At 38.6% G+C, this 14,501-nt stretch overlaps 1 protein-coding gene across 3 annotated transcripts in view; it reads right to left on the minus strand.

The window, feature by feature from the left end:
* The window catches only part of FILIP1 (filamin A interacting protein 1), a 111,384-nt gene that overhangs the window by 79,338 nt on the left and 17,545 nt on the right, over positions 1-14,501 (minus strand). Inside the window, exon 2 of one of the 3 annotated variants that reach the window (XM_074895926.1) lies at positions 2,765-2,905. The exons of the other annotated variants lie outside the window; for them this stretch is intronic. The gene's annotated coding sequence lies outside the window, so the exon portion shown is untranslated. The remainder of the gene's footprint in view (positions 1-2,764; positions 2,906-14,501) is intronic. 3 annotated transcript variants of the gene reach the window in all.

Here is a 14,501-nt window from a genome sequence, read left to right on the forward strand (position 1 = left end):
GTTGTCCTCCTGTGAGGATGCAAAGTCACCTCTTGTCATATGAAGTTGCTATATTTAGTTATCTTAAGAAACAAAATGTAACAGAATGTATTCTCACTTGCTTATTTCACATTTCATGTACTGTTTTACTCCCAGTTCAAATAAACCTCACTACATCTACATCTACAGGTTTCTACATCTAGTGACAATGTCTAAGTGAGCTTTTAGTACCACCTCTTTCTTCTTAATATTCACTGCATAGGCCACAGATAAGAGCTTTCCTTTATCTGTATTTGTCCATATGCACACTGCAGGAATTTCAGAGGTGAAAGAGTTTTTTTCAGACCTGCCCAGCTAAAAGTCAAAGGGCAGCTCTCCAGAGCACCCAGTAGCTGACTGGTAATCACAGTTGTCCAGAAGAAGCAAGCTCAGACTAACCAGCTGAGCCTCCACTGTATATTTACTGAGAATACTTCACAAGGCTTTCAGAAAAGCCAGGACAAAGTCCTCATGTTGAATAAATATTTCCTTACTGAATTATTAAGAGGTTTTTATATCTTTAAACCTGAAAGACTCTGCTAAGCTAAATGTAATTTGTGGAATACCATACATTTTTTTTTATTATTATAATATTTATCAGCTAGGAAACTAATTCATCAGTTCATGTTCATTTCTATTCAGTTACACGTTCATATTTTATCAGCACAGTGCTTTAGGATTTGAATATCATCATCTTAGAGAAATTATTAAACTCAGTCAAAACCCAAAAAACCTATTTGCCTCCATATTAAATTCTGTAACTCATTTAACAAAAGTTAAATCCAAAATCTGATATCCTACTATATCTTTTAAATTCATCCTGTACAACTTCATCTGCATGCCAAACAAACAACATAAATTAAAAAAAAAAAAAATAAAAAACCACCCCACAGTCAGCAGTTTGTCAGTCAATTCTAGGACTGCAAACCTGACCTGGTATGAAATGGCCATATTTAGAGAATCTATGTACAGCTGGGAGTTTGCCACATGCTTGACCTAAGATAGCAGTCATGCTTGCAAAAAAAATCTTTATTATAATTGGACTTACTGATACAAATGTAATTACTTTTTTCATCAAGAAACACCAAACGGCTGCACAGAAAAATGCTTGGCAGCACATGCCAGTGTGGTAGTGTGGCTCAGCTGTAGCACTGGCCTTCCAGGCACTAGAAATCCCATGGCCATACCCCACAGAAAGCAGCAAACACCAAGTATTCAACAAACATTGGACTTTTTGAAATAAGCATATGTGTCGAAGACAAAGGATTATAATAGAGTGCCAGGAAAGCCTAGAAAATAAAAATATGGTCAGAACCCAGCATTTAGCATTATGGCACAGATATCATGAACTAGTGTGCCAGCGGCAGGCTTAGCTCTCCTGCCCTCTGCTCAGCCAGGGTATGAAATAATGTTGCACAAACAATTTCTGCAGGTAGCCAAATACATGACACTATCTCTACTTATGTAAGCAAGAACAGGCTGCAGAGCTCTGTATAAATACTTGTCACTGACTCAATCTCTTATACCTTGAAGATGCATTTCTAGAAAGGAAAAACCACAGAATTGTTTTTCCCACTGTATCTTCAAAAAAGCTGAAAAGTGTAATTTTATTAGGCTTTCTCAAACCTCAGAGAAACTTTTCCAAATTCCTATAAAGGGGGAGGATTAAATAAATGGTTTGTCCAAGTAATGGAACAGTTATTTAACTTCATAACACACACATATTTTTAAATAAAAAGAAAATACTGTGGGGTTGGTTTTTTTTTAAAAAAAAAATGGTTTAAAAATTCCATGATTAGAAACACATTATTAGCATTCACATCAACATTGTATCAGTAAAAATAAAAATTTGCTCGTGTAACGTTGTTAAGCGAAATAGTAACTATACAAATTTAAGAAAGAAAGTAACTTATTTATGCCAAGTTAATGGAAATTAGTATTATGAATGACAATTTAAGAAGGATTATATGATGTATTGCAGGTTTCAACCAACTAAAAATAGAAAAGCAATACAAGCCATAAAAATTGCACAATGTACAACTTTCAGTTCCAGGAAGATTGTGTTTGCAATCCTTGACTACAAATGGAGTTATTTTCTGACTGTTGAGAGAGATCTTCTGGGGCCATAATTAATACAGACAATCCTAAGATTTCCAAATGAGTCAGACATTTAAAAACATTATATGATATTGGGCTTAAAGTTGTGAAATTTTTATAAAATCAGTTATTGATTGCCTTCCAGTTCTTGACCTGGGTTCACAATTTCAGAGTATGTTCCAGCACTGTGAGGCATTTTAAAACTGGAAATAAAGATTACCGTATAACCAATGTGATACTGGCAATGGGGCTTTTAAAAGACAGACAAAATCCCAGAAGAATATTGTGAGACACCCAGTATGGTCATAAAAGTTCCCTATTACACTAACTTGTTAACTCGGGATGCTTATAATGAACTCATTATGCTAAAAAATTTCAGGGAAAATAATATACATTCAGGATGTCCTTGGTAATCCTCAACAGACCCTGAGGGCTTTGACAGATCTGCAATTCAGATGAGCCTCTGAAAGACAAGAGATGACATAGGTCATTCTGGTGACCTCCTGGAGCTGACATCTGCAGGAAGCTCAAGTGTTGCTTTCAGCCATGCTATTGTAACAGCATCTCCTGAAGGTTATTAATGTAGGAGCGTGGCTCCACCTGGAAGCTCCTGCGCGTCAGCCAGAGAGCCCGTGGGGTGGAGTAATACCTGTGCCGAGGGATGCTTCCAGAGCAGGGGCTTCGCTACAATCTAGGTCCGGAGGGGATAGGAGGGAGTCGAGGATGGAGGTATCCCTGTGCCATTGCTCTGCTGCTCCCACCTGAGGCTGACTGGGGTCCCTGCTGCTCCCTAGAGAAAAGATAAGGCTCAGGGGCTGCACGCAAGGACAAAGCAAGAAGCAGCATGTTCTGGTTGTTTTGCCTGCCAGCCAGCAGGCCAGCTAGAAAACACAGACTCCCAGACTTAAAGTGGCTTGAAAATACATGTATTTTTTAATTTAGAGATTCCTATTGGCTGTATCCATCAAAGCCATGATAGAGCACAACAACTCTGAACAATTCAGAATACATTAGGTGACCTGTTTGCAGGTATGATACAGTAAACCAACCCAGGTAGCAAAATCTCACACTCCTGCTGCCTCCTAAGAACTAGCACCACAAGTTGCAGCTTTCCGCTTTAATTTAGCAATCAACACCAAGTAAGACCCACCATTCCAAAAAAAGCAGCCGTAATGAGGGAGGGAAAAACAAGGATAGGTAATGTGCTGGGTTCCTCATTGCATAGACTATTTCTGCGAATACGTTCAATGCAACGCAATGAAATGACAAAACGACAGCAGAGAAGTAACACGTTGAGCTTGGCCCATGTATCAGTCACACTGCACGCAGCCTACAGACTTCTAGCTGCTCAGTGAGAATGCACGACTCCCTTGGCTGGCCAAGGTGGGCAATCCACAGCACAGCAAGAGCTACAAACCAGTTTCTTTCACAGCTCACAAAGCAAAGGAAGGCAGGGGATATGGTGGCAACTCCAAATACCATGGAGGTACAGGAGACATGTAGGGAACTGGGAGCATTTCTGCTGGAAAGCAGGGGATGTTGCAGGGCATATGAGGAACAGAGTCATAACACCGGAGGGAGGCAAGGTCTCATGTTGATAAAACCTCATTCAGGCATTTGATTAGTTTGCATAAACAAACAGAATTTGAATACACCTTGTGGATTCTCTGAATTCTGCCCTGACCTTCTCAACTGTGCAGCACAGTTATGGTAGAAGCAAAGTTTGGTAGGCCAAGCCCACTTCAGAGACCACTAGCATGGAAAGATCAGAGCCAAGGGATCTGAGCAGTGATGTGCCCAGGCAGGCTCAGTGGCAGGACTGGTGGTGCCAGAGAGCTTCTGAGGGGTGTGAGACCATGGAAGTCTTTCCTTTGACAGAAGGTCTGGTCAGGAAGAACATGGTGTTTTTAAAGAAAACGGTAACAATTTTGTTCAACTCTACAGGCTGACTGTTTTTAAATAATTTATATAGTTCACCTAATAACATTGTAGTCATATTAGGGACATTACCATTTAAGGAATAAAGCAGGACTACTACAGTGTCTAAGTTAATAGCAGTTAGAACAGTGTATGGCATATTTCCCCATTATTTCTTAACAAACTGTATGTGAATTCTTACAAAATAGTAAATACCAACTTGGTATTTGAAGGGGTTTTTTTGTCCTTGCTCTGAATTGAAAGAATAAGATTTATTGGATTATGAACAACACAAAGGTAGATTCAATAATGAAATCTTAACCAGCTGTAATCACAGTTAAGTTGATGCAAACACATTAAGTAAAATTTGACTTTATGGAAAAAAAGTATTACTATTTTGATAAATACTTTAATTTTCTTGAAAAATTGTTTAGGAAATGTTAGTCTTGAAGAGCTAGTTCTAGGAGAAAATTGAGCAATTAACCATCTATTTATTTATTTATTAATAGTAGAAAGCATTTCCTAGAAGTGAAAGAAATCACGTTATCATACTGTTATACCCACAGGCTCTGAATCACATCTGGCATGACAGTTTACAAGAAGCAAAGTGGAGATAATTTGTATGAGGCACATGGGATTTACAAGAATTAATTCTTTGCCCTACAAAAAGTTTGTCCTTCAAAAAAGTCAGTGAGAGTTTTCTCATTAATTTGAATGGAGGAAGGATCAAGACTATCCTCTTTAAAAGTTAATATGTAACTATCTAAAGATAATAAAAGAAAGTGAACCATGTTTTTGCAATGAAGAGCTTCATTTTCTGTGCAGTTAACAGAGTACAAGAAATAAAGAACAGTTTTCTGTCAGTCAGCTCATACTAATTATTTAAGATTACAGAAAGGGTAGACCAAGTCTTAATGGGTCAAATTCTGACCTCATTTGTCTTGACTCTTCTGAGTTAAAAAAAGTTACTCTGAATTTTTGTCAGACTAAATGAGATTAAAATCTTATGTTCTGAATGCAAAAAGAGTGGCGTTGTTTGTGATTTGAAGAAACCTTGTTCACAGAAGACATGGTTTAAAAATAGGCCCCTAAGAGTACTTTCCCTCCACTGTATATTGTTTTAAAGTCATCTTACCAGTGTAGTAACCACACCTAAATCTTCCCAAGAGGAGACATCCTGGAACACAGTTAGGACTTGAGTAATTTAGATCCTCTGATGTTTTTTACCAAGTGGCAGGATACGTTAGGTGTTTCACCCTACTCTGGAAAACATTTTCTTCATTAAACTTTAAAATATCTTCAGATAATATTTATGTCTATACATGTCTTATTCTCCATTTTAACTAGTGATGCCACAGTAAATATGGTGAGCAAAAGAAACCGTCAGGATGAATATCACTGTATTTAATTAAAATACTCCCCATTATACAACATTGTGTTGTACTGAAAAGCCCATGAGATTTTGCCACTAACTTGAAAAAAGCTGGTGTTTCATTCACAGTCATCACACAGGTACATCAAAAACACTCCTAACCACCTGTTAGGCTAATGAAAGAAGCAGCTTTGCTCGCAGACTTTGCCTCACTAGCATCTTTAACCTAACAGGGCTACAATAACATCACAGCTCTTTGCACAGCAGGGTGCCTCTTGGGCTGTTTTTTCCATGCTAGTTGTTGAGAGTAGAATAATATCTGTTTGTTACTCTTAGTGCAGTATTATGAAGCTATTGATTCTCTGTAGATTTGTTTTGAAGAATGTCTCTCAACTTTCCTTGTTCGCATACGCATTCCCCCTTTCCCCCAGTGCACCACAGATCAGGGAACCAAAATGAGCAGAAAGCAAGCTAAGTTTTCTTTGGCAGGTTGGCCAAGATACCCTAACGACAGCTTTGATGAAAATCCCCATCTTCCCATAGATCTACAAGCCACAGATCCCAGGACCCTCAAAGGAACAGCCAGGGAAAGCAAAGAGCTTTTGAAGCTGCTTTTCACTCCCTTGAAGCTCCAAGCCCTAGCTGTCATATGGGATGATACAATGAAGGGCAGGTCCTTCTGGATGGACAGTCTTGTGAGGCACTATGAAGATCTGGCTGTGCACTGATAGTCAGAATAGGACACATAATGAAGCTGATTTTGGCAAGCACCCTATGCCCCACCAGCATCGCTGGAGAAGGTTTTAGGATGCAGGAAGGGGCATCTACTTCCCATGGCCCACAGGTCACCATGGGGGCAGGTGGTGTGCGATGGCTTCCACTATCAAATCAACTATTTGATGATGACTATTATCATCAGAAATACTCATTAGAATTACAGTTCCATTTGATTTACTGTCAGGTCCCTGAGGGCCCAGGACCCCATGTCAAACCCCCTTGTGTCATCAGCCCCTGCCTCAGCATTGCCACAGAAGGGCCAGTCTCCAGTCCCCCAAAGTCGTGCTCTGCCTGGCCACAGGCCCCACTGAGCTGGGCCCACTTGTGGGTCCACAGCCCATTCCAGCCTCAGCCCATCCCCATCTGCAGAGAAGTGCCTGATGCCGAGGGCAGGGTCTGCCCCCAGCCCTCTAGTCCCCACGGGGATTTCCCCTACTCCAGCCCCCAGGGAGCAACCACACCTGCAGTGCCCTGACATGAATTTCCTTAATTATGTATTTAATTGCTTGTAATCACAGTTGGGATTCCCCTTTGCTCTTACTTAAGAAACTATTTGTAATTTACAAGCTTTTCATTTTCATTGATCTTCATATGTGCATGTATCAACTTAAATTTGTGTTTCTCTTTTCCTACAGTGTATAACAAAAGCTCTTTTTTTCCTTATCCTACAGGACAGAAAAAAGCTAAAAAATAAATCAGTGTGTTTATTCCGGAGAAAAGAAGGATTGTAGAAAAACAAATGCTCCCCCAAACTCCTACAAGGTCTCTCCTCCACACTAACAGAGGCATCCTACACTCCAGTGACCATGGCCCTAAGCACTAGGATGGCAGGCCCAGCATGACTGGGAAAAAGTTTCTGTATGAAGCCCCCCTTGGATCTTGATTAAACTACCAACTCAGTAAGGATTAAAAATAAAACAGCCAAAACCCATTACTGTCACAGTCTTAAAGCTGGGAGTCAGGAGTTCCCTGAAGTTTTCTAAGAAGCTATGGCACAACAGACTAGGGGATACTGGCTTTGACCAAACATCCTTTCCTCTGTGGTTCTGGGAGGTGGTGGGATCAGTTGTCCCCACATTCTCTTCTGCTTTCTAATGGCTCACACTGATGGGAGCACTCTGCAGAGCTAACTACAGGGAACCAACCCCCTGAACTCTGACACTGAAATTTCTTGAAGACAACATGTGAATGCAATTGTGGCTTCTCCAGGAGAGATTCATCACATACTATACAGTGCTCATAGGAATTTTCTCAGTGCTTATTGTCAACCAAACTTTCAAAATGCTAGGCCCATTTCTTCAATGATTACTGTCACAAATCTAATCAGTTACATACTATGCTGTCTAAAGGTCTCAACCAAATAATAATTTTCATTGATTTCTCAGCTTTGAATTAAAGCCCGAAAATCTGCAATTTCAAACAACAACTTAGAAAAAAATGCCATTATTTCTAATAAAAATCCCCTTAGAAGATTTCAAAACCTTTACTCAACCTCCTAAATATTTGGCACAGCACATTCTTGCAAGCCTGAAATTATTACTCTGTTTGCTATAGTTCCTTTTATTATGCTATTATACAAGACTGTTGTACTTTGTCATTTGTAGCACATTACCTCAGACTTGTTCAGGTACAAAGATGGACTTCTAGGATGATCAGGGGAATAGAGAACCTATCATATGAGAAAACAGAATGAAGAGCTTGGCTTGTTTAGCTTAGCAAAATAAAGGCTGTTAAGGGATCCAGTTGCTGTCTATAAATATATTACGGAGGCAAACATCAGGGAGATGGGAGGGCCATTTGAACTAAATGACAAATGTTGGCAAGGGAATCCATGGGCACAGATTGGCCAGAATTCAATCTGTGCTAGAAACCAGAAACTGGTTCTCACCTGGAGCAATGAGACTTGGGAACAATTTTCCACTTGAAGTTACAGCACCAAAAATCTTAACTGCGCTCATGGTGGAACTTGATAAACTTATTAAGGGGATTATAAACCAGGATTCCTTCAATATTAGGACAATAGATTTGTTGACCTATTAGATACTTTCCAGTCCTGCGTTCCTATATAAAGCTGTAGTATATCATGCAGATTCTGTAACCTTCAACCACGTAACCTCTGTAACCTTCAGAACAAGATATGCCAGCATACTTTATATGCTTCAAGCTGTTTAAAAACAAAACAAATCAAACCCCCCAACCAAATATTTCAGTTTAGTAAGTGTATTTATTCAGGGTAGTGGTAAATCTTAAATAATTTTCTCTCCCACAATGACAATAAATTGAATAGAACCCAAATGTATTACAAAATAAACAACTTCTAATTCAGTTGTTCATCACTGAAATTCCTGGATTTATTGATAATTAGTTCTACTTGTCCTCTAGCACTGTTTAAGGTTTATTATAAATTTTATATAATATTTTACCCATGACTTTAAAACCTTTGCAACTGAAGTTCAACTGTTATTTATGGTGTTCTGCTCTAAGCTATAAATTAATTAAGGACAAGTACATTTTTGTGCTAATGCATTTTATGTTGGAGGGTATCCAAAAGATATAGCCAGAGGAACAGAATTATAATTGTTTCTCATTTACTTTGGTCATAGCATGCATTGTACATATGAGAGGAAAGACATTTTGTTAAAACCAGAGCTGTATGTTTTTGGAAGATATTTTATAGAACTTCAGTTTTTTCATGCTTAAAAGATTACTTATGCTGAGCTTGAAGTAAAAACTACAAAGCAGAAAACTTCTTGGGTAAAAAAAAAAAGTTTGGAAAAATATCTACTTTCACCAAAAGTAGTAAAATGTTTATATAGAAATCAATCATTTACAAAAAGTATTTCTTTCTAAATGCACACACATACACATACACTCACAGAGAGCCCCCTTGAATGGGACAAAACTATGGTCACAATGGAACTATGGATATTTTCACTTTCCTGTAGCTCCTATTTGAAATTTTGATAGAAATACCAGCATGTTATCTTCATATAAAGTGTATAGCATAGTGAAGGCAAATTTTACTATGAAGATGCTCAAAACATTACTATAAGATTATATCTTACGGTAATTAATGGTATCTTAATCTGATTCACTCTACTCCCACCTAAAATGGCTTAAGAAATCTAATATAAGTTTTGCTGGTTTTGCTATTAGCAGTTCATTTTCTTAGCCAGTGAAGCTAAAAATCTCTCACCAGTTTCTTGTGAACAATGCTAATTTCAGCTCTTCAGACTCAGCATTAGATGCTCAGGAAGAAAGGATCCGGTAGAATGGAAAACATCTCTCCATTGTCATCAGTTAATGGATGGTTTAGGACCTGAATTACTGACTTCTAACGTCTTTTCCTACCTTATATAAAAACTATTTTGAAAGCATTCTAAGCTTCTGGCTTCAACCAAACACAGTGAAAATCAAGCACCGATTTATGTATGTGTTTGTCTACATAGCTTTGCATGCATTTTTTTTTATTTTAAATTTGTTGCCTTTTGCTTTTACCATATGTTCGTTCACTCATGCATGGTGAAGGAACATCCATCTTCTCCAGTCTCTTCTTATTGAACAGCCTTTCTTCATGCCTCCTTTACACTTTTTTTTCTCAACTAAGTAATCACAGTTTCACTTTTGACTCGGACAGTGCTAGTGACTTTCATCACAGCCTCTGTTTCTATTCCCATTATATATGTTTAAGCATTCAATCAGAAGAGATATGCAGCAGTCCACATGATGTATATACATCAAACCAGTCTTGTTTCCTCTTTAAACTGCTACTTTCATTTCAAGCAAAAATAATCCTTGATTTGAAAAGAAACTGTCCATGTCTTCTGAACTCTTTCAGGAACAAATTGTCATGAATAATTGGAGGCTAATGAGTTTCCAGAAAGTTGATGTTCTGAAACATTTTTTTCATACATGGGGGGAAATGTCCTTGCTACTTTTTAGAGAAAACTTGATCCATATTCAAAAGAAAAGTTATATACTTTCTGACACTAGATTATGAATTTAGACATCAGTAATTCAATTTTTTAAGAAAAATGTACTCCTTTGATTTGTCAATATTTACTTGCCATCAGACTACTAATTTTTAAATACATAAATCAGTCACTAATTAATTTAAAGCATGATGTCCGCTTTTCCACCATTCTATAGTAAGTATAGCAATGTAGTTCTAAAATAGTGACATGTTGAATTATGCTAATCTCCAGATGAAAATTTACAGGTTATTCTTAATGGCTTGTGCAAAAATCCAAGGTAGTTAGGCATTTTCTTCTTTTTTTCTCAATGCTTAATATGTGCTCTACTGTGTAAATAGGCTAATTTCACTAATCTGTAAATTAAACCATCTCAAAGTTCAGTGAAAGTGGTAACTACTCAGTGCATTGATTTGGACAAGATAAATTAAGCATGGCTGCTATGCTTCAGCAAGAACCGACCAAAATTGCTTGTGTAATGGTTGGCCAGGTTGGTAGTAAACATGAGCCTGTATTTTCTCATTACTTCTCTGCTGTTTATATGGAATAAATTAGCGGTTGTGGTGGGATTCCTAACAGATGCTTATTCACATAACAAAAGCACCATAGTCTCTTCCATGCAGATCCTAAGCAGAGCTGCCAAACACTGACAAGGCAAAGATCATGAACTTATTTCACAAGTTAGTCAACAAAGAAGTGTTGGGGCCCTGGAAGGTGTCTGAGAAAAACCTAATGGGCCACATTATTTTGTTCAGGTTTGTTTATCAGATAGAAGAGATCCTTCACTAAGGCATCTCCAGCACCATAGGTATTGTCTCCTTTATGACAGGTACAAGTATAGTAGAGCCTCCCTAAGAACTGCCGGTTTCTGTGCTCCTCTGAAATATTAAGGAAGAACTGTCTAGGGTTGGTCAGAAAGTTTATGGTACTACTTCTAGACCTAGACCCCTGGGCAACAATTTCATGTGCAGATTTTTACTCTTTTGTTGTGGGAGGCAAACTTGTTCTCAAGAATCTCCCAGAGTTATAAGATCACTTCTGTGCACTGCAGATGCAGAGTCTGAGTCAGAGACCTTCTGAGTCAGAGTCTTCGCTCTTCCTTGCTCATCTGCAGCTTGGGGAGCTGGGCTCTGCAGGCCTCCATCATTAGCTGCCTCCTGCCCTGGATGAGTCTGGGAAGGAAGCCAGGAAGGTGGGTGACTTTGACATCTTTCTAGTAGAAAACTAGTCTATGCTCCTGTCATGTCCTGGCACCTTCTCTCTTTGGCTAGTTATTTTTGCTTTGAAGAACCCTCCACTGACAAACAGAACAAGGTGGTACTTCACACACTGAACAGCAGATCTGCAAAATGCCTTGTCTGTGGATGCAGAAGTTAACATGGCCTGGATGGAGACAGTAGAAATGCTTGGAAGAAATACTCACATATGTGTGTGTATTGGAGTATCTCTTGCTAATCAGATAAACCACATCAGGTTCAGGCAACCTCTTAAAATGAAAATAGCTGGATGCAGGGAGAGTGCTCAGGGGAAGTTTCAAATCCTTGCCGTGCACTTGCTCTCCCCTGTTAGCTGCTTTTAGCCACTGGTTTGTGCGTTGGTTGGTTTGTTTGCTTGCCCAGAGCAGAACACAAATGCAGTCCCCAGCTGCCACAAATTATGCTGTGAAGTTCTCTGTAGTTGGCTGAATTGCAGGGGTTGGCACAGAAAGAGTGCAAGGCTTAAACCTCACCTTGGGAAAACTAGTCAGTGGCTTACTACTAATTTAGCAACCTCTCTTGTCATCTGATTGCTTATGAGAGGACATGGAGCTAAAACTGAAAGAGACTTGATGTTCAGCTATTTTAAATTGCTACGACTTGTCTGCAGCCCTTGAAAGTGGGCTTCTTTATCCCACTGTAGTTCTGACATGAAAAACATATTGTTATCTCACTGAGGATGCTTTTCTTGAATTGTTTTGAATGTAAATGTTATGTTTCCTTTATTGTCTGAATGCAAACAGCTTCTATTTTTAGGCGAAAAACTGTAATTCATACCCTGCAACAACATAAGCTAACTGTACCCTCAGCTGAAGTACATAGAAATCATATCTCCCTGCAGGTGCTCTGGAACTAGTTTATGTTAGTCTTAAACCACAAAAATTTGTTGTCATTACTGAGCAGTTCAAATGAGAAAGTTGTTCTTGTAAAACAGTATTTAATGGGCCTGCAAATAAGAACAGAGCAGCAGGGAAGTGCAAAATGTTATCTCAAAAGCACTTGCCTCGCCCTTAAATTAAATCCAAAATCAACTCTTCCCATGGACAGAAAGGCAAAGCATGCCGTTTCTCACTGGGCATGTGAATGAGTTGTGTGCCATGGCTCAGATGTCACAGCACTCTTTTCAGTAATATTTTTAAGCTTTCGGTAGTGCCTCAAGCACCTAAAATAAAAGGTGAATATCTTGAACAGCAAGGATCTTAATCTTACATGTATTTAGAGATTTATGTTTATTGATGTAACAGTTGTTCCTCAGAAACTTTTCAGATGAATTAGTGCTGGAGTTGCAAGTTTTTAAACAATCTGTATCCAAATTTTTGTTAAGCCATTAAGACTATTTAAGATAGAAGTCCTGGAAGCATAAATTACATTTTCAGAGCTACAATTTAAAAGTGTATTGAATTTCTTCTTAATTTCAGAATAGTCTGATATCTGAAATCATTAGCAATGGCCACGGTGCAAGTGACAATCAAAATTCTATATAAGCATATTTTTAAAATTATCTCTTTCACTTAGCCGTTTTGTTCAAGAATCCGTTTCTCATGGATGAGTTGGTAAAATACACATCACTCAAAGCTCTGTAAAGAATGCAGCCTCTGCTTTATGTCAGATGATTTCATCAGCTCTTGGAGAAGGATTTGAACAGAGATGTTGGCAGATAAAAGTCCTTTTGGTTTGCTTTAAAAATGCTATATATCAATTTCTAATTTTAACAAAACATGCATTGTACATGGGGCACTGGAAACTTATGCAAGAAGAGGGGTGGTCTTTTTTATTTCATGCTATCACTTCAGAATAGAGTTGCTTCAGGTTCTGCTTCACTAACAGGAGGAACAGCTCCTGCGGTTCTAAGGCAGGAGAGGAAGCCCAAGGGATTCAGCTGGCATCAAATCCTTATGAGTTGCTGCAAATCCCAATGCTCTGCATGGAACAGTGTAGAAGGCCCTGCATGGCCTGATGTTCCCACTATGTAAAAGTTTTGTGCTCCATTCTGCTGAAGCCAAAGGTTTGAAGTGGTTATTTGAGTTTCTGGTTGGTTTGTTGGCTGTTTACAGTTTAGCCATTGATGTATCAAGAAATTCTTATTATTATCTTCTCTGACAAAGCTTAGAATTGCCTGTGTGAATTTTTATGTTACTCACTGAACTGCTGTTCAATGAAAGACAGTCCTCCAAAACCACACATGGTTAAAATACGCTTTTTTGCTGGCACTTTTTTCCTTGCTCACATGATTCCTTTCAAAAAGGAGATAGTCCTGTGAAATCCTGTGCACGATTGTGCCTGTAGGTCTAAGTACTGTTTGTCCATGAGAAACTAAGAAGACCCAGTGAAGTGTTACTAGCTTTGACTCATCTGACCAAAGTATCATCTGCTGTGCTCATTAATTACAATAGTTCAGGTGGAAACATTGGTCCCCAAGCTTTATTAAAATTGTCTGGGGTTTGGGTTTGGTTTTGGGGTTTTTTTTTTTACTCATCTAATAAAAGGAGAACAATGAAGCAGACATTTAAAGCAGAACAGTAGAAAGCAAGCAAAGGTGCATGCAGAGATACTAAAATAATGACTAAGGAACTAACTCATAAAAATCATGTGTCACATGAATCTTCCAGCATTGGAAGTTCAAAATATTCTTGGAAAGCAGTCACTCTATCTGTAATCTTAGGGAAGTCTGATTCAATAACAATAAAATATATCTTTGTAACGCAGAAAGGCGTTTATGTGATTGCTCAGATGATTCAAGGCATCTAATGTATTCAGATGAGTATGACATGAGGGTTATATCTGAACTAGTAGATTAAACAGTACCAGGGCTCAGTCCAAATTTTGGCATGGACAAACCAGTGGTCTTCCTGGAATGGTTCAGGAATTGTCCTTGGCTGGGGACCAGCCTAGCCAAGGGTTGGGACCCTGGACATAGCCAGCCTGTTTTGAAATTTAATAATGTAGGTATGACCAGCCAGTGACAACTGGACTGAGGGTCAGAGAACCAGCATTAGCATGGTCTAATTTCCTGAAAACAGACATAGCCAAAGTGTCACCCATAAATTCTTAACAGTTTCTGTATGGCTATTACCACATTGCTTTCAAACAAGG

The sequence above is a fragment of the Athene noctua genome, chromosome 1 (assembly GCF_965140245.1).
Source record: "Athene noctua chromosome 1, bAthNoc1.hap1.1, whole genome shotgun sequence".
Taxonomy (NCBI): Eukaryota; Metazoa; Chordata; class Aves; order Strigiformes; family Strigidae; genus Athene; species Athene noctua.